Consider the following 24,527-nt stretch of genomic DNA (forward strand, 5'->3'; position numbering starts at 1 on the left):
TCACCGGATTTATCATGGCAGCCGGGGACCCTTCAAGTGACAAGATAAGTTAGCAACTGAACCATTACAGGCCAGTGAAGCATGATATCCTGGCATATGGAAGATCCACTTAAAGAATTCTTGCATTTGGTACTGATAAGGAACCCTCCATGTCCCCATTCCTGTATCAAAATATGTATGGTAATTCCAAAGATTCCTTTATAAATTCCCTACCCATCACTTCATATCTGCTGCCTGTTGTTGTTCTAGGCAACACTGAAACTGGAAAGTGGTGACTGTTAATGTTAAATGGCCATGGACTAACCATTCCGTGGATGGTGATTCTGCCATAGTAAAAGGTAATTTGTCCACTTTTTCAAAACGCAGCATTGTATATTTTGCTCCCCTTTGTGCCATTGTGATCTGCTTCTTAGTTAGATTGTATGCAGAAAATAGAGATGTACTGTTGATAAATCGTCATGGCACATAACCAAGTCGCAATGATTGCAGCATCCAGCTTAATAACATAATATAAATAAGTTATAATTATACGTGTTGTAGTATGTACAAGTCCTGTTCTAGTATACCTATCATAGAAGATACAATGTTGCCCAGTGAATAAATCCTGGATGTTAATGTAGTCCTACCATTGTCAACTACTGCTGACACCTTTTCTGGGTTAATTCTATCTATTTCACAAAGTCTCCCTGCAGCTTCTTGTTGAGACATTTTCCCGATTTCATTATAGACAGCCTAATAGAAACGTTTCTGACGTGGCTTTTGAGGACCTATCAAAAAATCCCTTAGATCCACCTCATCTGAGATTAAGGGTACATGCTGTTTCACCTGGGATAGTGGCAAGGTTTTTAGTTTTAGACAATCAAGACACAACTTCCCAACACTGATAGAATGTTCTCTTTGTACAAAGCATTGGTCTGGCCTAATGATGCAAAACTCTTCTGTGGTACCCTTGAATCTTGACTGATATCTGTTTGCGTCTGTGGGCCAAAATTACCATGCCTTCCAATTGGGGTCTGAAGCATTGCACTGCATGGTGTAATTTATTGTATACACTCCACATGATGTAAAATTGATGTGTGATAAATCCGAACAAATCCTTGTTCTTGGCTGATCCAAGACATGAAGTCTGTTGCTCAGTGCCATTCAGAAATATTATCTGTTGTGGAATGAGGCACTCTCAAAATAGAGCGTCCGTTCCCTGAAATACATTTTATTCGCTTCTCTAGCTGGGAACATTAAGAAGGGGATTGTGAGGTAGAGCAATAGCTCAGTTGACTAGGTAGCAAGCTATTGCTCTACCTCACAATCCCCTTCTTAATGTTCCCAGCTAGAGAAGCGAATACATTTTTTTTTTTACTAAGCCAGGGAATTTTTAATTTTTGTATTTTTTGCACTCACTTGTTAGGTCCCTACAGTTCACTGACACCCCTACACCTACATATAGCCTCTGTCACAACTTAAAGTGCTCCTGCATAGTCCGTTTGGTCCTAGCACGCCCCGCCCCGTTATAGGGACGGGAAGACCCCGATGATGAAGCATGACACTAAAGGACTTTTTAGTGTGTGAGGGGTATTTTAAAAAGCACATAGTGCTCTTGTCTTTCTAGACCTAAGAGAGAGCCTAGTATCTCACCAGAACCCATAAGAATCAAAACACTTAACAATTACCACCTCTTCACATTGATAGAATCTCATTGTTTATATGATACTGCTAGGAGGGTGATTCTATCAGTACCTCTACGCTTCCCATTTTGTTTTGGTGTTATCTCAAGTAACCTATGTGGTACACATACCCTTGTATCAGGTATTTCTACCATGATATGCTCATTCAATTCCACTGTCACGAGAAATTCCATCTGGTTCTGGCGAGCTACTGTTACTTCTGCTGCACTGTCGAGCATTGTCGGAGCCCATTTCCAATTCAGAAGTTAAGTCCTCAGAATTCTGGGCATGTCTAACTTTGAGATTTGCTCTTTTCTTCTTTTCAAATAGAAGTTTTCATTTTGGCTTCTCCTATTTCTTGGAAGTATAATCTGATTGTGTGGCTTGTTTCTGGACTTTGCATGCTCTTTTTGTCTGTGTTCTGACCATCCTTCTCTCTCTGAGTTTCTTGGTGAAACCTGAAAGGAATAAGAGGAACGTGTATCAGTATTCTGATACCTGTCAGGTTTTTTAATGTTATCTCTATTCGTAAGGTTGTACCTCCTTTCGGAGGGCTCCTGTTGAGGGGGACCCATCCCTGAACTGAGATTTATTTTCTTTGTACTTTTGTTTTTCATTGTTATTATCCCATTTCTTCTTGGAAAAATCAGGTGCTTGCTTGTTGTTATCCTTTTCAAGACCACCCGTGAGTTAAGTTTTTGTTGCTCTGGCTCCCAAACTATCTCTACCTAATTCAGCATAGGTGTCTTCAATAATTTCAGGTAATTTGTGTTTCTTTTATAAAGCAGTGATATCCCTCAGACATTGGCATATTACTACTGTTACTGTATCTCCTTTAACGTTAGCAAGTATGATAGCTGATACCTGGTCAACATTACCTAATAATTTCATCCCTAAGTTCAGAGCGGGTTCTGCTCCATACTAATTCTGTATTTTTCCTAATATCTGGTATTACAACTAATAAAGGGATACCATGAGTTCTGGTATATATGGCAGCAAAAACTGTAGCCCAAGTGATACAATCCTCCATTTGGGGGCTATCCCCATTGGCAGGCAGATTGTTAGCCTTCTTTGTTTTTCTTGAGGGCTTGTGTGTGGAAATACTGCCACTAGTTGTCTTCTTTTTTGAGCTATCCAGAATGGCATTTGATCACGTTTAGTGGGCTTTTTACCCATAAATGTTTGCAGCGTTTTGTGGTTTAAATTTAGTTGTAGATCTCTCAATTTGTCCTGTGTTGTGTTGACTGAAGTGTGAGTGTTCTTGTCACAAACTGTGTCAGGTTTCTGTACAGTTTTATTATTTCTTTATGAAATGGATGTAACTCCGCCACTGGCTTGAGTCAATGTCTGGATGCGGTGTGTAAGCCGCAAGGACTGGTCAAGTAGCTCCACCTTTTCTGTGCTGACCAAGTCTTAGTTTGTCTTTTGTGGGGGAGGGCGCTTTTAAACCAGTTTATGTGCTCCTGGTAGGTGAGCGTAACTTCAATGTTCTCATATGGAGAATATTCATTTGGTGTTTTATCTTCAGTGTAAGAATGAAATGTATGTTATTGTGCATCTGCTTGTGGGAATTTAACCAATGAATAGAATACATCAGTTCTATATAACTCATGAGCCTCAATCACAAATGTTACTGTCCCACCCCTAGCTGTGACTATGAAACCTGCTAGTTTTAGAGTAAGAACATATCTAACCCTTTCTGAAATGTTAATTTCCCCTTGTAGCTCTTCCTCAACTCCTGCACCCACACGTAATGCTGGGGCAGTGTTGCCTTCTTCAGTCATTGTTGAAAATGTTTCAAGAGAACTTAGATAAAGGTTTTATGCACAATAGAAACAGTTTGTCCTTCAAGCTTGTTAAACCTACAGCCAATACATAAGATAAGCCTACTCCACTATGACGGATAGTTCCAGCGTCTCTTGGAAAATATGAGTAGGGGTCTCTGAGAATAGCACGACTGAACTACTCAGATTTTCACTTTTAAATAAGTACCAAACCACCGTTGGAGTTGCCATGTCGTGTAGTTCTTATATACCTATATAGGATCTGCACGTTTAGTCAACATACACTGTTGGATTGGTGTCCGGACTGATTCTAGACACCCTAACAGATATGTTACCCTGTATACAACCAATTGGTTGTTTTTACAGCCACATATAGCATTGCATCTATTACAAGTGATATATGACTTTGAAACTTATGTAACTTTTATGAAACTATGTTTTAACTGACTTTTAATGATTAATTGTTTTTAATAATAGACAAATAAAAGTGATATATTTTCGATTCCCTTGTGTTTGAGCTTTGGCATTACAACTAGACTCCTTTCTGTACAATTGTGGTGATAAGTAGTGGTTGGATTCTCGTAGCAAGTGTTGGAGTGTGCTCGGATTCTACCCTGCCCGCACAAGTCTAAGTTGCTTTATGTATGTTTTTCGATAGGATCACACAGATCTCTCTGTTAGAGTTTCATACCAAAGAGACTCACAATGGGGAAATCTGATTTTACGTGATGCTGTCTTTATTTATTGAGAGGCTGACAATGGCAGCATAATTTCAGGGTCCACACACGGGCACATCTTCGATATCCCAGAGCTACAGATACCCTGTTAACCTCAATTTGGAGGTATGCAAATACATATCTCACTTAGATTCTTTATAATTTTATCTTTATTTTGTACATTGGCTTTCTGTGATATCCGCCTATCATGTACTAATATTAGACTATATTTTTACGGATTATACCAAAAGAATACATGTAAATTGCACTGGACGGGTGAGGGCAACCTTAGCTTTCAGTAAGTGGGACAATGGACTCGTTTGCTGGCACATATATTATATAGTATATAATATTTGTACGGTACACAGCTTAGCATATTAAAAATGTATAACATACCACTGGGTGTATTGGCAACCAAATGTGAGATGACCCGCCTGATGGATATATGTCAAATATGTAATTATTTACACCAAGCAGTATGAGATATTATATTTGGGGTTCTATATGGAAAGGAATAAACAGACGGGTACAATTTTGATTTTTTTTTATTGTTACTCATAGAGAACAGCATGACAAAAGATGGTTAGGTGTTTGATTTTCCACTATATTTTTTACATTGCTATATTTTGATATACTTCTATTTTTATTTGTATTCTTTATTTACCACCACCACCATGGTATTGGTTGCACTGGGAGTTATAACCACTGTATAATTCTGATAACTTACAATGGGTATAAATATAAGATAGATTTATTTTGATTTTCCAGCCCTGAGGAAGGTAAAGGGTGATACACACCCTGATGAAACACGTGTTGGCTGTTGGAAGAAATAAAATAAAATAAACTGTTTAAAGAACATAACGAAAAGGACTAACTTACTTCTGTGTTTATTGATATTGTGTCTGCTGGCGGAACTTTTTCTTTTTATAAGAAATCCTTACTGTATTTCTAGAAATGGCTCTATGTGAAATGTCTGTCCCTTGCTAGACAATGTCATGTTTTTGACTCACAATTCTATGTTTGAAGGCAGGTGAATAAGTTTCCAAAATCAAACATCAGAGCCAACACCAAAAGAACTGTCACACAAGCCCTCATCACAAGCAGACTGGAATATGAATTCACACTATATCTAGGAAACACAGCATGCCTCCTGAAGAAATTTCAGACAATACAAAACTCTGCAGCACAACTCAGCATTGAACCCCTCAAAAGGACCCACATCACTACCCACCTCAAAAAACTAGGCTGGCTCCCGATTTAGAACAGATGCCAGTTTAAGATGTTGACCCACACCTACAAGGCCCTGAACAGCAAAGAACCTGTATACATCAACAAGCACCTGATTTTCTCCAACTGACCAGACACATGAGATCTGCCTCCCTCTACTCAACAGACAGCCCATGGATCCGTCAAACCAACATTGGAGGATGCTTATTCTCACACCTGGATGCCAAGCCATGGAATTACCTCCCCTTTGCACTTCTGAACCTCACTGTTGCTCCAGCTATTCAGGAAGCAACTCATGACCTGGTTGTTTGAATGATCACACCATCTCGCAGCAGTAAATACTTATTCAGAACAGGTGATTTTTCATGCTTTATAAATATTGATTGATTGATTGAGAAACAACACATGATGGCATATTTTTTAGAACTCAAACACAGGACATGTTTTCAGGTTGACAGTGCATAAGTAAGTACAAACTGTAAATATGCATTTGGTTAAATAATTGGGTGTAGGAATCATTGGCCATTCAACAAAAAGCTATGTTGAAAATGCTAGTACGAAATACCCAAGAATATTTCACACTATTATCATGAATATAAACGCCTGACAACATGTTAGCAAACATCCATCTTAAGATGTCAATAGGAGAGTGTAGCAATGTCTTGGACATTTTGTCTGCTACTAAAGTCCCCAACAACCATCCAACAACTTCTTGCAATTCTTGCTATGAGGCTTGTGTACCCCAAGGGTCCTAAAATGTCTCTGTGATGGCCTGCCAGATGTTATTCTTCTGCTGGGGTGTTGACCTAGATATAACACAAAAACATAAACCAAACAAATGTGTATAATGTGACACTATCGTAATTGTACACTATATGATTGCAGTTTGTGGTTATTAAACACTGCCCAGCATGAAATGCGTTCTCTTCATAATGTTGCAAGTGTATGTGTTATTTGTCATTTTATTTCTTAATATTGAGTGCACTTTTTCTCCAAAATATATATGTATATTACTACATTTATTTAAGTTAATCTAGGTAGAAAAAGACTGGATTTCAAAAAATGTGAAAAACATGTATTCTTTGCATATTTATTTGTCCAAATACCTATGGTACCGTATATTATCCTGTTCATAAATGCAGTTTCACATATTTCCTACGAATGAACAAGATCTCTCTCTCTCCCTTTCTTTTATTGATCTTTTTATTATTACAATAGAACATAGAATACATACATTTATAAATACATAAATGAATCATAGTCCTTGTAGCATAATATATAACAAACTTAATTGATCTGCTTGTAGACCAATATAACTCATAGAAACTCTACCTTCGCTATATTCAGAAACTAACCAGAGTACCATATAGTTCTTTTAAAGCATTAGAAAATACATAATTATTTTTAAGTGAAACTAATGAAATTGTGGTTAGTTTTGAAAGCATTCCTTTCAGTGTGCTCTTTCAACATGCAGTAAACCATCATGGTAATGCCTCCAAATGCACTTTTTTATATATCTTTTACAAAAGATGAGCACATACACGAAATTGTGAGTTTGAAATATGTGATCGTGGAAATATTGATGTTATAAGTACCTTCTCACTTGTTCCTCTGCAGAGACATGCAGCTGGCGGTAGTGGAACAGATATATACTTCACAAAAAGATACTCCAATTGACCAGCCAGTGGTCAGTGGTGTTAATGAACTGACTATGTCCGGACCTGGGGATAAAATAACAAAGAGGGAAATAACTCTCTAGTGAAAGGTTGTACCTAACCCAACCAGTAATGTGGGGAAAAACTATTTTTGTTTTAATTACCCTCACACAACCTAGTGGTGTCATGCTTCATCATCGGGTCACCCCGACCCTTATAAGTCAGTGTGGGCTCAACCACAGTGTTGGGAACCATTTTAATAGATCAAAGGCAAGGGGGTATAAAGATAAAATACCTCATGCAGAGCCCCGGTTTCCCTTTATTCTTGGGTCTGTCTGGGTAATTAAAAATCTAAAAGTGGGTCTTCGTTGGAATATTATGGTCCTAAGACATGTTTCAGTCTGTAACGGCCGTAAAGGTCCTGGACTTTCTTCAGGGCAAGGATAACCCCCTATGTGAGGGAACTAAGAGGATGGGTGATTCCTATCCTATCAGTGAAGTGAGTAGCTACTCCTTGTGATATGTAAAAAAAGTGTATATGTAGTCTGCCAGGCTCCGTCTGTGAAGAAAAAGACAGGGACAAAGAATACATAACATCAACATCACAACGGAATTGCTGTCATGTTTCTAGCCCCAATTGTGCTTTGTGGATATCACCTAGGCGAGCATGCCTGTAATCTAAGTATGCTTCAATGAACAGGTACCATCCTTTCATTGTGCCACTCAGACTAATCACTAAAACATATTGGATTTATATGTGACAGGTATTTTGTGTAAGTGGCGGTTTTAATCGCATACTAGCGTTATCATTGTGAACGTCTCATTATGTAAATCTCAATTGCATTTGCTAGTGTACAACATCCTAAAAAGTTAAAATGGTAATAAATAAACACATTCAACTCATGCATCTTTTCTCTCATACAGGTAATACTTTACCCAATATGGGGAGGTTCCTGTGTGGCCTGTGAATTTACAGAACACACCAAGACTCTTGATTTAGGATTACGCACTAGGGTCTTAGGACTATAAAATTCCAACGAAGACCCACTTTTAGATTTTTGTTTTCCCAGCCAGACCCAAGAATAAAGGGAAACCGGGGCTCTGCCTGAGGTATTTTATCTATATACCCCCTTGCCTTTGATCTATTAAAAGAGCTCCCAACACTGTGGTTGAGCCCACCCTGACTTATAGGGGTCGGGTGACCCGATGATGAAGCATGACACCACTAGGGTGTGTGAGGGTAATTAAAACAAAAATAGTTTTTTCCCCCATTCATGGTTGGGTTAGGTACAAACTTTCCCTAGAGAGTTCTTTCCCTCTTTGTTATTTTGTCTCCAGGTCCGGACGTAGTCAGTTCATTAACAGCACTATTACTGGCAGGTCATTTGGTGTATTTGGTTGTGATATATACTACTCAGGGAGGACGTACTCCGGTTACTGATAAACCTCTCTAACCCTCTAGGTATTGGGATATTTCCAAGCACCGTTTTGTGTTTACACAGTAGTGGGACAGAGCCTTATCAGTCAACATTTGAATTTCTTCTTCATTGAAGAGGGGGCCCTGTCTCCAGAACTCTCAGCCATTTGTGTTGCAGAGGTGGTTGATGGAAAATTGTGATTTAACTTATCAGTCTCCCCGCCACTGGGGATTTCTGCAAAGCATTCAGGGTGTGGAGTTCCATAAAAGTTCTCCTTTCAGGATAACAGTTTGAGTGGCCTGGGAGAGCCTCCACCTTTCTGCTGGGCCTATAGATGTGCTCTTTCTCCCACACATTTCCTCTTGTGAGCATCTGTTGTAGATACAGCTTTTACTTGTAGGACAGTTCTATTCTACATTTGCCTTTTGTGTGTCATGGTGGTAATGACCAAACAACTGTTTCTCTATGCTAATAATCTCATTTACCATTATTGTTAATTCGGTTTTTGAACTTCTAGGGTCCCTTTTTCCTACCATGTTATAATATAAAAAATACAAGCAAAGTAAGAACAATTACTAAGGATTTTTAGAGACAAAGACAAAATGGTGTTTAGCTTTTGCAGCCTCAAAGATTTGAAGGCAAAGTATGGTTGTTTAGGAATGGTTGGGTTTTATAGTGAAGATTCCAGGTGTGAATAATGTGCACATTAAGCTCATGTATGTTTGACAAATGCATATGCCATTAAGATAGTAATGTACATCAATTGTATATATCTTTGCTTTGAAATTCCTCAGTTTCAAGCCCCCTGCAATACTCCAGTGATGATGAACATATTTCATTCTGGTGCGCGGTTAACTGCCATTCCAGTGCTGACCGAGCAGTGTCCAATGGCAGACAAATGTGCACTGCCAACAGAGGCCAAGTGCTGGTCTGATGGAAAGACTGCCAAGGATGATGGATGTGTTTCTATTGACTATATAAACGGGGTGGGATAACCTCCACTAGCATCGTGGACAGATTTAAATCTCCATCACAGATGACATACGGACTGAATGCCAAATTGTAAATCGACCCTGAAGTTACATCATCTTTCTGGAATGTTTGAGGACTAAGCAATCATGTGGGAAAGCATGCTCAAAACATGGTTGAAATCATTTAACAGACTCAAAATTACTATGCCACACTCAACAAAAAATCTCTAAAAAATATCCGGAATTTTTAATAATCTATAAAAAGAAAATGAAAAATATAAAACTTTCATCTAATCCACTGAGCAGAGATCAAGACGTTTATGCTTCAAGTTGGGAAGTAAATGTCCTTGCACAGCATGCGGGTCTGTTCCCTTGCCCTGAGTGCCTATCTGTGTGTTCATCAGATATCCTGACTTTGGTTTTGATCCTGGAATCACAAATAATTCAGTATGCATGTAAACATTCAGGTGGGGTGCACAGAGCATTCCTTCATAGTGAACAGAGGACTTATGTCCTTGTTGTGAGAGTTGTACCTAAAGCATTGGTGACAATGTAAACATGTTTTAAGATTCATTGTGTTGACCAGACCTCTTTTCTGACTCACTGAGTGTGTAGTCTACTGCCTCCCTCATGATAAGGCCCACTGTAAAGAGAATAGTAAAAGAAATGCGTATTTACATCATGCATATGTCACTAATGATACATCCTGCATGTTTGCAGGATGGGAATGTGTGTCACCTGTGTGCATCACACATGCGGTAGTGGTAGTATGAGCCTTAGGGATAAGAATAGCTTCCACAGTCAATGAAAGTGTATTGCCTGCATTCCTATGGCTGGAAGCAGGATATCCAGGCGCTCAAGTGAGGATAATGGAGCCAGGGCTTCTGTAAGAAATTGGGTTACAGGTAGACGGGGTAAACCTATTGCTCAAGCAGCAACCACAACTGTCAGGGTGAGGCACAAACAGCCCATAATTAACCTGTGCTCAACCTTCTCGTGGCTTGGCACAGAACAGTCAGGCTTCAATCAGTATTAATGTAAAAAACACAAAAAAGAATTCCACACCAAATGAATTAAATAGTCTCAATTTTCTATAAATATATCAAGACCAAAGTTACAAAAATCCAATCAGTGCAACCAGAGATATGACATTTTAAAGATATCCGTGAGCAGAGCACCAAAAACCACACAGCACCAGCTGTGGATATCTGGTTGTGCAAGACTAGGACAAAGACACAAGATCCAGCTGATCATGATGGAGCAAGAACTTCCTATGGGGATCCAGCTGGGCCTGTTGATCAAGGGTACCTTAGTTCGGGATTGCAAAGAGTTTCAGAGTCCAGCATGGATGATGTATATGGCAGCCAAAATGAAGTCTTGCTTCTGAGAAGCTGGGAGGCTGCAGTGAGAGATCCTGTGTCATTGTCAAGGATACCATCGATGAGAATTTACCATGCAAATTCTAAGGTTGAGGCTGTGCCACTCAGCCAAGGCGATACTTAGTTACGTGGAAATGAGAGGCTGAGATATCAGGTCCTGCGTCATCATTGGGGATTCCATCAAAGACATGCTTGTGATTTAAGGGTTGGCATCTGAGGTCAGTTGTTCTGCGGGCTGTGATGTGAAGTCCTTGCGTCAGGAAAATACACACAGGAGAGGTGATGCATCGGTTCTGTTCGGGGTTGCACCACGCTGCAAAGGAGATGCATTGATTCAACTGGATCCACAGACTGGCTGGCAGAGCTCCTCCTGTCCACTTCCAAGGGTCCAGGACTGGGATGAACACCACTTGGAAAGGTGGGATTCACAGATGGCAGAGTCCAGGTGCTAGGTTCAAGGTTGTTGGAAGCCTGTTATGTCCCTAAGGCTTCACATAAAGAGGTCAGCCAAATAGCTCTTGGAGTCACTCTGGGACCCTGGGATCAATGTCTCATTCCAGTCCTTCTCATCCTGGCAGTGGGGCAGCAGGGCAGCAAGGCATCAGGTCAGCACAGCTGATCAGCAGTCCTTTGAGTACAACCCCTTGACAAACACGGCTAATTTTCAACAGGGTATGTTGGCTGTTGCAGAGTGTATGGAGGTTAACTGTCTGCAGCTGAACACTAGCACAACTGAGATTCTCCTTCTGGGTAAAGACATCCACTCCACGGGTGACCACTGGTGGCCTACCTCTCATGGACCTCTTCCTTGCTCAAAGTCTGTTGCAAAACCCTAGATGTCTGGGTGAACAATGCAATAACGTTTGAAGCACTGGCTAAATCAATGGTAGGCATGTGCTTTGGATTTATGCGTGGGCTCAGACCCATTCTTGGATTTTTTGACCCACCCACCTGACAAGTAATTATTCAGGTAGCTACCCTTTCCTGGCTAGACTATTGCAATGTTCTCTACCTGGGAACCATTAAGGCTGGGATTTGCAGACTCCAGCTGGCTCAAAATGCTGCAACCAGGCTGCTTTTCTACTTTCCAACGCGCTGTACTGTCTCTGGTCTTATTTGCAAATTGCATTTACTCCCTGTGGAGAAGGATGTGCATTTTAAAACCTTGTGCATAATCCATTAGATCTTTTTATCCCAAGCGCCCCACATCCTGTCTAACCTAGTGTCCCCACAAGGGCTTTTTTGGGCATTGTGATCAGTTTATCACAATTTGTCCTCTGTTCCTTGTTTAGAGAGTCAGAGCGGGAAGCCATTCTTTCTTCACTAAGCCCCCAGCTCTTTAGAAAACGTTCCCTTTGTTCATCAGCAGTGTCCGTAACTACTGACCTTTCACAAAAATCCTGAATGCCGGGTTATTCTCTTTTTAGCTGCTTTCTGTGGCTCTTAGTGATAGGTCTCTTTTGGTAGTGCTCTTTTCAAACTAACGCTGGGACGCCTTTTTATTGGGGCTGCTATGCGCTGTGCAAATCTTTTAACTTAACATAACAGTGGTCCAGCAGAATTGCAGTCCTGTCAACATTCAGCAGTCCTTCTTTCTTGCAGAGTCCACAGGCCCAGAACAGTACTGAAGATTTGGATCTCCAGGTCCTTTATGTATACCTGGTGCTGATTTTATATTAAGGCAGCTTCTGGAGGTTTCCACCCCCCTGAAGTATCAGCCGTACCTTTCCTCCCTGCCCTTGCCCAGCATGTCTTGGGTCACAATGGAGTAGTGCTAAACCCTTTCTGGGATTCCCCAGATAGGGCCTAAGTGATGTGGAAGTGCGGTAGATGACAACTCCTCCCCTTCATTAACTCAGAGTGGCCCATCATGCCAACACCTTTCTTTCTTTTGCCTCACTGCCTTGGCACAATATAGAAACATCAACTGCCAGCTACAGCTAATCATTAGACCCAGGATCAGTCTGCAGGCACCAAATGGTTAGGACAAGAAAATACAGCCTTTCTAAAAGTGGAATGTATAGAATTGTGATTAAAAATTTGACTTTGGCATTAAAGAGAGTTTTTAATTACAATTCATTAGAGACCAAACTCAATCTGTCTACCTGTTCTCAATTTTAAGTTACAGCTTAATAAATGTTATAGGGTAATTCTAATGTTATCCTTTGGGAGAGGTAGATCTTGCAGTACCGAAAAATGACTTTAGGAGTTTTTCACTACAAGGACATGCAAAACGTAAAGTGCATGTTCTACTGTTCAAATATGCTGAACCCTACCCTCTGGGCTATTCAAGGTCTAGGTTTAGGCCTGGCAAAAAGTTTAATTTGTTAGGTCGAAGTGGCAGTTTAAAAATGAACACGCAGGCTGCATTGACAGAACTGATGCATGTTTAAATGACTACTTAAGTGGGTGACACATCAATGCTGCCTGCTAACTAATAACATTTAATGTATAGGCCCTGGTTACATGTAATATCCCTGTACTAGGGACCTATAAGTAAATTAATTATGCCAATTGTATTTAAGTCAATTCTACCATGTTTTAAGGAGAGATCGCAAGCACTGTAGCACTGTAGCAATGGTTAGCAGTGGTAAAGGGTTCAGAATCCTAGAGACTCTCACATTGAATATTTGGAGAGGGGCCTTGGTCTAGTGTCCACCCGGCCCTGAGAGACTTTAGTTACAAGTAAGTAAGGACCTTGCACCATATACGTAGGCAACAGATACTTTTATGGTACTGTGTGACTTTCATTACCACAGAAATAATTTATTGGACTGTGATGTATGCCAACTCTTCTCTGACTTTAAAATGTTAGGCCTGCAACTGAGGGCTGTTGGACCCACTCATATTTCAGGCCCTGGACCTCCTTTTCACTAATTCTCAGCACCTGAAAATTGTCTGGACCGATCACTACGCTATATCTTTTGATCTACCTGGGCCTTCCACTGTCAGCAGGTATATAAAGGCTGGTAGAAGTGGGATTAGATCATAGAGAAAAGTCAAGTCTCAGAATTTCCAATCTGCATTCTGTCCCCTGAACATACAGAGATTTGATCATGTTAACAATGTGGTTTATAGCTATCACAATTCCCTTATTAAAACATTCAATGTAGTGGCTCCTGTTGAAGGTGCTAATAGCATAACTTATAAACCTCAAGCTCCCTGGCACTCAGCTGAGTTAAGAATCAATAAATCCACCAGCAAAAAACTGGAAAGGAGCTGGCACAGAATGAACGCTTCTCTCGATAGAAGGGCCTACAAACAAGTCCTTCTTACTTATCACAGAAAGATTATGGAAGCTTGTAGATCTCACATCATTAGAAGCACTGATCAGGCAGGCAATTATTCAAAATAATTATGTTAAGTTCTTAAAGAATTCACTAAACCGGCAGCCTGTTAGCTAGTAATATCATAATCCCAAGAGTTCTGAGATGCCCTTTCTAACCACTTCAAGGACAAGATTTCTAGAATATGCAAGGACTTTCCCATAGCTGTAGGGAGAATCATATGCTAGCTTAATTGGTATTTATTTCATTTATAAAGTTTTATATAGCATGAACATGACCCTAGAGGGTATCCGAGCGCTTTACATAAACATTGATCAGATACATTAGAAGGTAGAGGGTAAAAATAGATCCATTCAATTTAGAAGTAGACTATGTTAGGTAAGATAACATCTCTTGAGAACCAGTAACATGAGAATTAAAGTCTTAGGATGTGAATTTGTTCATTAGAAGCATTTCACTTCTTTTTTTAAAGGAAGAGGGGGAAGGGATCCTGCGAACATCTGATGGTAATAAGTTCCACATTTTCAGAGTGATACCTGAGAAGGCGCTGCAGCTTGCCCTTTTTTTGTGGAATGATTATAGTTTCAATAGTAGTGAGCTAGCGCTTCGCAAATGTCTGCAACCTCCTGACAGCTCTAGCTTTTGTGCTAGGTAACTGGGGGTTTTGGTGTGAAGGGCAATATGGTTCATGCAGGCAATCTGTAGGTGTATTTTTGCCTCGTATGGTAGCCAGTTCAATGCTTTTATTGTTGGATAAATGTGGTTGTTCCTTTTTGTTCCGGAGACCAGCCTGGCCGCATTGTTAAGTGAGGCTCTCAACGGAGCCAGCTGTATTTGGAAAGTCCGCAAGGAGTGGTGCTTCCATAATCCAATCTTGGTAACACTAGGGCTTGTACTGCCATTTTTAAGTTGACCTGAGGATATTCATCTGATGATTAGCTCCTTTGGTGGCGTTTCATATTCAGCTGTTTGTCTAGGGTGATTCCCAATGATTTAACAGAGTCAATGATGTGGGGAGAGCAGTTAAAGGTTGTTAGATGCTTCAGCCAGATGTCTATCTTTGGTTTTGCTTGGGGGGCGGGGGGGGAGATTAGGAGGAATTCCGTGTTGGTGTTGAGCATGAGGTGGTTGCCGGTGAGCCAATTTGAGTGTTATGCAGAATGGAGTTGAGGGAGATGAAGTCCTCTCGGGAGGAGATTTTCATATACAATTGTGTGTCGTCTGCATACATGTGATATAGAATGTTTGCAGAGTTCAGAGCGTTTGCCAGGGGTTTCGCATAATTAGATTGAAAATGATGGGTGATAGTGCAGAGCCCTGATGAACACCCAGGGTGACCATGGAGGGTTGAGAGAGGGATTGCTTCATCTTGATTCTCTATGCTCTGTTGTTTCGGAAAGAGGTAAACCATGCTAATACTGTACCAGATAGACCCATCCTTTGTTCCAGAAGGGACAGTAGGTTGTCATGTTTAACTGTGTTGAAAGCGGTTGATAAGTCAACAATTATCAAAAGTCTACCATTTTTAATATGTCGTCCATAATGTGGGTGAGTGCTGATTCAGTGATGTATCCTTGGCGGAAGCCAGATTGGTGTTGATCTAGAATATTGAAGTTCTCAATGTGGTTGCATAGTTGAGTTTGCACATATTATTCTAGTAGTTTTGCCAGTGTGGAGATGTTGATTATGGGATGGTAGTTGTTGAAGTCTGAAAAGAGAGAATTTGTTTTTTTTAGTATGGGTGTAATCTGCCCTACTTTGAGGCAGTCAGGAATAGTGCCTTGCTTAACCCTTCCTGCTGGCTACATTCCCCCGCTGTGCTGGGGGGAGGGGGAGCTCAGCTCGTCATGAGCTACAGTGCTCCTGTGCTCATGACGAGCTGAGCTCATCACGGCCACACCCGTTTCTTTAGAACGCTCAGCACATCAGGGGAATTAGCCCAGCGTGCAAGCGTTCTAAAGGCCATGACGAGCTCAGCTCGTCATGAGCACCGGAGCACTGTAGCTCATGACGAGCTGAGCTCATCATGAGCATGCAAGGGGTTAAGAGAAGCATTTATAATCTTTGACCATCAGGGAAGAATAGAAGTTTTTATTGTTTTGAATATTGCAGGAGGTAGTAGATTAACACCTTGGCTACTTGAGATATTTGTTTGCTGTGCTGGATCATGATGGAAATGGGTGTGTTCATGACGAGCTCAGCTCGTCATGAGCACACGAGCAGTGTGCCTCATAACGAGCTCAGCTCGTCATCAGCACAGAAGGGGTTAGTGAAATGATTGGAGGGATTAATTGCTAGAAGGATGTTGTAGATGTTATTTTCATTGTAGGTCATGAAGGTGTCCCAAAAGGCATTGTGTTTGGGACTCCCACCTGTGTAGTAAATGGGTCCTAGACCTGGGAGTAGAATGTAGACTCATATACGGTAGCTGGTAGAAGAGCATTCTTAGATTATAGGTCGAGTTCAATGGTTTTTGTTTTTTCTAAGAAGAAATTGGCCAGGTCCTTGCAGTTGGGGGAAGCTATCTCTCTTAGTTCCGAAGAGTTGCATGTATTGATCGCTTGTTGTTTAACTGTTTTGAATAGATTTTTGGGGTGATTATTAGCTTGATTCAGCTGAGTTCTAAAGAAGACCGCCTTTACTTTTCAGATGTTCCTGTAGTATGTATTCCTCAGTGCTCTGAGGTGATTTAGGTCTTCTGTAGCAGGTGCTGATCCCCAAATTGAATGTGATGGTCAGATCAATCGCAAGGGATAATAGAATCTAATGTGACATTGTTCATTTTAGCTATGATGAGATCCAAAGTTTCTCCTTTGTTGTGAGTTGCACTGTCACAGAATTGAGTCAGATCATGATCTGATAGGAAAGATTTAAGACAGTTTACAGCATGATTGTTTGCATTGTTCCAATGGAGGTTGTAGTCTCCTAGATAAATCTGCAACACTTGTGGGTTGTCATTGGATGTGATGACTTCCATTATCTGTTCCACGAACGGTAGAGTAGCACCAGGGGGGTGGTATATAATGTGGAGTTTGCTAATGATGCAGTTGTTGTTTGTGATATTGATGCAAAGATATTCACAGGTAGATATAGAGACAATGCCTGTTTTTTTAACTGAGATTGTGTTTTGGTAAATGCATGCAACCCCACCACAAGTGTTCACGGCTGTCTAAGCGGATTATGTAATGGCTGGGAGGGACTAATAGGTCTAGGATACGTGAGGAGGAGCAATTTATCCATGTTTCAGTAAGGATGACAATGTCAAGCTCATTTGCAAGGATAAGATCGTATTTTGATTGGTATCCTCTTCCTCATTCAGTCCCTGCCCAGTTGATTCATTTCAAGGCCACGTCACAAGAACAGGTGCACAATATGTTAAGGATGGTTACATCTGGCTCTCCGTCAAACCCCTGCTGCACCTATATTGCCTCCCTCCTAGATTCTCGCTTATTCTTTGTATCACAGATCTACTTGATCTATCCTTAGACACTGTTAAGATGCTACAGGTTTGCAAATCAGCTCAGGCATCTCTATTTAAAAAATAAAACAAATGCAGATCCTTCTGAACTTGCGAATTATAGGCCCATTTATCTTCTTGCTAAAAACATGCAAGGCCTCATCAATAAACAACTCTTCAAATATTTGGTGAACAATGGCATACTGAACACCTCACAATCAGGTATCAGGGCCTCTCATAGCACAGAGACCACTCTTATAGCAGTAATGGATTTACCCCATTACTGTTGGACAAAGGCACTACAGCAATGATGGTGTTATGTGATCTTTAGTGGCCTTTGAGACAGTCTCACATTCCGTTCTTACTCAGAGTCTGTATAAGATAGGCCTTGACAAGAAGGCCCTTGATGGTCTTAAAGATTTTTTGGCTGACAGAACCCAAGTAGTTGCAGTACATTCTTTCAAATCTATATCTATGACGTCAGGCAAAGGTGGTTCTTAGTGATCTTCCCTGAGCCCTACTCTCTCTAACATTTATGCAGCTCCTCTTGTCAAGCTTTTTTGTGCATGCAGCTTTGAAATTATATCATATGCAAACAACACCGAATTGATAATATCCTGTGGGCAGGATATTGAGTCGTTTAAAGCCAGATTTATTGACTGCATGCATAAGGTGGCGGGTTGAAGGACCCTTAACTGCATTCTATTGGAGGAAATATTGAAATTCTCGTGTTTAGTAAAGCACACACACTTTGTTCAGATGAGTGGTGACAACAGAGCTAGTGCTGGTTCCATGCCCAAAAAGAGTAAGAAAAAACATGGACAGCCTTGTGAATAATTACTTATCCATGAAGGATCATGTAACCTCAATTTTGTTACCTATTACAACACATTATGGCTCCCTCTGAGCTGTAGGAGAACATTGGTCCAGGCTCTTATCGCCAGCTGTCTGGATGATGGCAATGATTTTCTAGTAGCAGCCAATGAGACACTCCTTTTTAAACTTGAGATGGTTCAAAACAATGTGGCTGCCTGGTAAGACTGTCTGCAGGGGTCCCTTCAATTCCTATTTTAAGAGATTTTCACTGGCTTCTAGTCACTAAACGTCTGCTGTTCAAATTTTTATTCCTCACTCTCATGGGTAATGGTTCTTCCTACTTAGGCAGTTTTTTTTGGCAAATTTCCAGTAGAAATTTGAGATGCATGGATAAAGTCTTTTTAAAACCACACCATATTTGTACCTCTAACCATAGCTCTTTTTTTTTTTATCTAGACCGTCGCCATTGGAACAGCCTTCCACACCACATTTTGCTCCAGTTTTGGTTCTAGAAGATTAAAAAAATGCTTAAAACATGGTTCAGTTTCTCCTCTGCTTTCATCTAGAACTGAAATACTCCTCTGGGAGTGAGTTGTTTTGCGTTTTACAAATGCTGGTGAAATAACATAATATATATGACTGGAGTCTCCTTCACCCTAGAACCTCTTTCTCTCCTCATCCCACCAACAATAGTGTCAGAGATGACACAAGATGTTTTAAAGTACTTCTCTGAGGGATAAGCCAGCACAGTTACACACCTTCCGGAGTGTCAATCAACAACTCTTTCAAGTTATTCACATCTTGGATACCTTGGCCTCTACCCTGTCCATTCCTGTTGCCATTCCTTCCCAGAATTCCCTGGACCTGCCCCCTGAGGAAATCTTAAAAACTCAAACCCATCCCAAAATGTAGGTGCGAGGACATTCATCTGCTGTAGGATGATGGAAACCACCATAAGGAAGACACTATTATGATGTTTTGACAAGATGAAGGCTCAGGCACTATTCTTACTTCCCCAAACCTGAACATTGATTTCAATTATTTTTTTTTAAAGACTCTAATCAACCCAGTGTAAGAATTTTAAATATTTTTTATTTTATTTTTATAAAAAGTTACAATTACATTTTTTGTGTCTGTTATTCACTTGTAGAAATATTCAAGTTTTTAAAATGTTGTAATATAGCTTATTTTGTATTCCAATATGTTACTTATATTAACCATTAGCTTCGATTTTCCAGGTCTTATGATTTCCTCAGTGTTGCATTGTGGAAAATGTAATTCATTCCCTCCCTGTGTATCTTAAAGGAACTTTACCAACAACTAGCGATCATTTTTGTCTCTAACTTGTTTAGAGACAAAAATTGTCGCCGCACATCGCCGATTTTTATCGCAGATAAAACTTGCTATTAGCAAGGTTTATCGCAAATGCGATAAAAAACGGCCGCAATGCATGAATATCGCTGAAAAGACAGCGATATTCATGCATTATCGAGCAAATGCTCTTAGCCATGTTATCCACCTCCCATTGGATAACATGGCTAAGAACTGGTCAGGGCAGGTGTTAGCTTTTGGAGATATTCGCACTTAGTGCGAATATCTCCAAAAGTTGGTAATAGGAGATGGCGATGTTAGGGACTGTTTCCAGTCGCTAACATCTTGGCACGCCCACTTTGCATCTCATTAGTGATAAATATCACTGACATGCAAAGCGGGCCCCAAGATGGTCGCTATCTCCTATTAGCTGTCACTAACTGGTGTTAGCGACAGCTTGGTAATAGGGAGATAATTTTATCTCCGCTTTCTTGGCTTTTAAAGCCAAAAAAGCGGAGATAAACCCCCTTGATAATATGCCCCTTTGAGTTTCATTGTGAGGACTTAGTGTATGTGGCTTTCAGAGTGGGAGTGTGTGCTACTACACTAATCTTGATTATTTTTGTGATTAAATTTATGAATATCTTCAGAGCCTGGATTGCACAAATTTTCCATACCATACATTATGAATGCCCACATCTAGGTCAAGTATATGAGTGCAATGGCTAGAATATGTGTGTTCCCACGTTGATCAGCCCTGACAATAAACCAGATTTCAAGACTTGACATATCAATCATTGGGTTATTGAAATATGTACTTTGGGTATAAGATTGAATGATAATAATTGCAGCATGTGTTGTCAGTAAGAAAGTGGAATCAGGAGTAGGCTCAAAAAAGTTGTGTGAATAATTTAAAACACCCCAATCTGTAGATATTAATAGTATACATTTCTGGGAGAAAGTGTCACTTTTTGCATGGTATGCCATTTCTTTGATGATTGGAATTGCTAGTTTTTTAACTCTGCACACTAGAGGCACTGCTGTCTAGGTGAAAGGTGTATGTGTATTGACAATGTGACAAAATACCTTTACAGTAAGGCCGCAGTATATATGGCAGAAAAATAAAACAATGGTATGAAAATATCACCTGTGTCCTGCAGGCGCTTATTGTGCCATCCACTACAGTCTGAAAGAAACCATGGCTTCAGATCTACCTGTGTAGTCTAATTACTGTTGCTTTCTAAACCAGTAGACAAACCTGTCACAATTACACTTTTCAATGGGAAAGAATCCTATTTTCAAATAGAAATAAGTTACTCCTAAATAGGTCTTTTAGGTCGCAAGGTAGTTTGTTTCCACCAAACAACAAACAGACCAGCTGGTGTTCTGAAAAATATACAGGATAGCCTCACACACCTCCCAGGTGTCAGGCTTTATGATCGGCCATCCCATGTTTGCCAAATAATCTTCTAATGGCGAATAAGTCTCTATTAGGGCTATAGTACCAAAATTGTTAGGAAACTAAGGTGACAAAAAAGGAAAAAAGGGGGGGTTCAGTTAAGAATAACTACCACCTTCCAGTGATTTATTTAGTTGTTATTCGATGAAGGTAGAATAATAATTATAAACACAAAGTATAGGACAATGGTAGCCCTGTTACAGTGCTAATTGTCCACTAGGTCGGCATGTTTCAGCCCCTTGCGGGATCCTGGGCTTTCTTCGGGACCATACTGAACCCAATATTTCCCTATTGTATTTCCTTACTAACTGCGTACAAATATCATGTATTGAATACCCGATTGACACCTGGTCCAACCCAGGTTTATTTGGTAGGAACCTCAGCTACAAAACATAAAAGGGCCCATTAGGATGGTGCGCGGATCTCCCCCAACATGGCGGAGGCGATCCCCCCGCCATCCATGCCGGAATGAATTAGTATGGATGGGAGTTCCGCGGCGGACGGAAAGACCGTCCCCCGCTCTTCCGTTCCGGTCGCCTTGCGACCGGGGTGGAAAAGGGTTTGTATGGTGGCCTTGTTGTTAAATTCAGTAAAATAAGATGAAGGGTCCTTGTTGTAATGTTCATGTAGTATATTTATTCTTGAGATTAGATAGAAGGTACAGCATTCAGGTAGGAATGTAATATGGTAAGAAACCCCACCAGGAGCAGATAACTTCCTGCTCAGCCTCCAGGTAACTGATAAATCCCTTGAATAGCAACAGGTAGAATCCTGGATGACATCACAGAGACATGACATAGACAAGCAGACACTAACACTAAGGAGGGACAAAGATAGAGGAAGAGCAGGATATAACACTTGTCTATCAGACACCACCAGCCTTATTAGGATGGGCATTTAGCAATGCCTTTCGGGGGGCTAGGTGGTGCACATGGGGGATACATATGGCACCCCCCAGCAGTTCCATGGGCAACATGGCAAACACCGGGCGGTGCCTGCCATGTTGTGCATGGAAGTGCACAGCATGCATTCCTGCCATTGTGGCGGGCGGTGCTGAGTGCACCGCCCGCCACAATGGTAGGAATGCTGGAAGCGCCCACCACTGTGGCGGGCGCGTCCTAATGCCACCATCGGAACCCCCGTCCTGAAGGCCGGCGGTCCCTTTTTCGAATAGGATGGCGGGTGGGCTAAGTCCGCCCGCCATACTAATAGGCTCCAAAGAGTGTATATAATACAGTGACCACGTAAACATATATAGACAATCATGGCAGATTGTTCTTCATGAGTAGCCAGAGACAACTTATATAAATCTATATATATCTATTTATCTATAAATCTAAGACATGTATTGTCGCCCTCCGTAACCTAAAGAATGCGCTAGGCACCAAACCACGTGTTAAGACTGTGATACAACACCTCAGGGCTAGTTATAAATTAGCCATCAATAAAAGGAAAAGGGTATTACAGTCTGAGGCGTGGGACAAGCTGAGGGAGGCTGCTGAGACTAAAAACAGTAAACTCTATTGGGAAACGATTAATAGTTCGTTTCTCAGTAGAGAAAATGTTCCAGAACTGACCTCATATGTGGCATGTAGCGACTGGGTTAATCATTTTTCTAAAATATTTAACCCTGAAGGGCCAACTTCGGAGTTACCACCATCTGATATAAACCCATGGTTGCCCCTTTCGTTGGCTATAACATTGGAAGAATGTCAGGAAGCAATTTCATTAAGTAAAGGAGGCAAGGCACCGGGCCCCGATGGGGTCCCGTTGGATTTATATAAAGATGAAACAGCGTTATGGGCTCCCATTTTGACAAGGATTTTTAATTGTGCGGCTGAAAATGAATTCCCTTCTACCTGGGGTCAATCGATCATCATCCCTTTACATAAGAAGGGCGATAAGTCAGAGGCCTCTAATTATCGCCCAATCTCATTACTGGATGCCTCTGTAAAGGTGATGAGCAGGATTTTACTGAAGAGGCTAGAAGACTGGGCAACTGATTTTAACATCTTAACTAAAGTCCAATACGGTTTCCGCAAAGGTCTGGGTACACTGGACCAATGCGTAAATCTGGACCTTTTAATCAGTAAATATACTGTGGCTAAAAGTGGCAACCTCTTTTTATGTTTTGCTGATTTGAGCAGCGCTTTTGATTTGGTTAACCATAGTATTCTTTGGGAAGTTCTGCTTGATGCAGGGGCACCAAGGGAAATAGTGTATTTTTTAGCCAGACTATACGAAAAACTTTCATGTAAAGTCCGCTATGGCACCCTTGGCGAATGTACCCCGTTCTTTAAAGTGTCTCGGGGCATTCGTCAGGGTTGTGTTTTAGCCCCGCTTTTATTTTCCCTTTTTATTAATGGTGTAGATCGATCCTTGACCAACATTTTAGCAGATGCCCCCCTGATTGGTGGTAAACCTGTTCCGCTGTTACTTTATGCGGATGACGCTGTTCTTTTATCTCGAACACAGTTGGGCCTACAGCGCCTTATTGATAATTTCACGCAGTTTATACAAGCTAGGCAGCTTCGTGTGAATAAAACTAAGACATACGTAATGTCATGTGGTCAGGCAGCCAAGCAGGGAAAACATACTTTCTTCCTAGATAAGGAAAAGCTGACCTCTGTTAAATCTTTTTGTTATTTGGGAATAACATATAGTAACAGCGGGTCCTGGAATGCGGAATTTGATGCCGTAAAAACAAAAATGTTACGGTCCACTAGTAGCATTTTTCGTTTTGCCTCTAAACTTGGCTCACGAAGTATCTATGATATGACGAACATATATAATGTATGCTGTGTTTCCTCTGCTCTGTATGGGGCAGGGGTGTGGGGTCACTGTGAGGGTATTCTCTTGCAGAAGGAGGAAAATAAGTTCTTAAGGAGGCTATTATGTGTTCCCCCTTCCGCCTCCATACAGTTGATCCATGACGAAGTTGGGATCGAGTACATCTCTGACTTAGCAGCAGTTCGGCCACTTTTATTGTGGCGATCTATTTGGGCTAAGTCGGAGACCCGATTCACTCAGGATATTATCCTTGACTGTATAGGTTTGGATCATTCCTCACGGGTATTATGGTTAAGATACATCCATCATTGGTATCTACTTTTGTTTAACATTAATGTGTTCCGTGAGCCGGAAAAGGTTGTATCCATTTCCAAAAAAGAAATTAAGATAATGTTCCTTAATTTTCGTAAGGCTGAGCGAGACAAAGCTGTTGGAAATCTTGCTACTTCGAAATTTTACAAAGATCTAAATTTAGCTTCTGGACTGCAAACTTATCTTGTATTTGTGACCCGCCCTTCCCACCAGTATGTTTTAACACGGGTCAGATTGGGTATTGTACACCACTTGGTTGCTTTTCCAAACATAAAGACTAGTTC

General features: G+C 40.8%; 1 pseudogene; it reads right to left on the bottom strand.

Moving 5' to 3' along the window:
• Positions 1 to 1,900, bottom strand: part of LOC147725318 (transmembrane protein 115-like) — a 104,479-nt pseudogene extending 102,579 nt beyond the window's left edge.
• Between the last annotated feature and the right edge of the window lie 22,627 nt (positions 1,901 to 24,527).

The sequence above is a fragment of the Lissotriton vulgaris genome, chromosome 3_2, assembly GCF_964263255.1.
Source record: "Lissotriton vulgaris chromosome 3_2, aLisVul1.2, whole genome shotgun sequence".
NCBI classification, from domain to species: Eukaryota; Metazoa; Chordata; class Amphibia; order Caudata; family Salamandridae; genus Lissotriton; species Lissotriton vulgaris.